This window comes from Carlito syrichta, unplaced genomic scaffold, assembly GCF_000164805.1.
Source record: "Carlito syrichta isolate Samal-C Ts95f unplaced genomic scaffold, Tarsius_syrichta-2.0.1 Scaffold135851, whole genome shotgun sequence".
NCBI lineage: Eukaryota > Metazoa > Chordata > Mammalia > Primates > Tarsiidae > Carlito > Carlito syrichta.
Genome location: NW_007079947.1, coordinates 56,536 through 57,173, shown reverse-complemented (window position 1 = coordinate 57,173; position 638 = coordinate 56,536).

Sequence of the window (638 nt, the reverse complement as noted above, 5' to 3'; positions counted from 1 at the left end):
CTGTATGCTGGGGAGCAGGTGTGGTGACAGGTACTGGAAGGCTCCTGGACCATGAGTCTCACCCCCAGAGTTCCCTGCTGGCCCCAACCCATCTCTGGGGCAAGTTTGTCAGTGGTGTGTGGGTCCCTTACCCTGGCTCTAGCTGGCTGGTAGGGGCACTGGGCCCAGCTCTGGCTTGCAGACTGCGCTGTTTGAGGAAGACCTCCATGGTCCCTTAAAAAGTGCCTTTTGAGGCTGAGCACGGTGACTCACACCTGTAATCCCAGCACTTTGGAAGGCAGAGACGAGAGGATTGCCTGAGCCCGAGGGTTCAAGACCAGCCTGGGCAACATAGTGAGACTTCGTCTCTACAATAAATCAACCAATTAGCCGGGCGTGATGGCGTGTATCTGTGGTTCCAGCTACTAAGGCGGAAGGATTCCCTGAGCCCAGCAGGTCGAGGCTGCGGTGGCTGTGAGCGTGCGACTGCACCCCAGCCTGGATGACAGAGTGAGACTCTGATTCATAAAAAAGGGGGGAAAAGTGCTTTTTGAAACCGTGGAGGTGTCCGTGACGGGAAACAACATTCTTTGGAGTTGAAGAACTCCCCTTGGCTCATACATGGGTAGGAATGTGACCCGGCAGTGCCACAGCCGTGG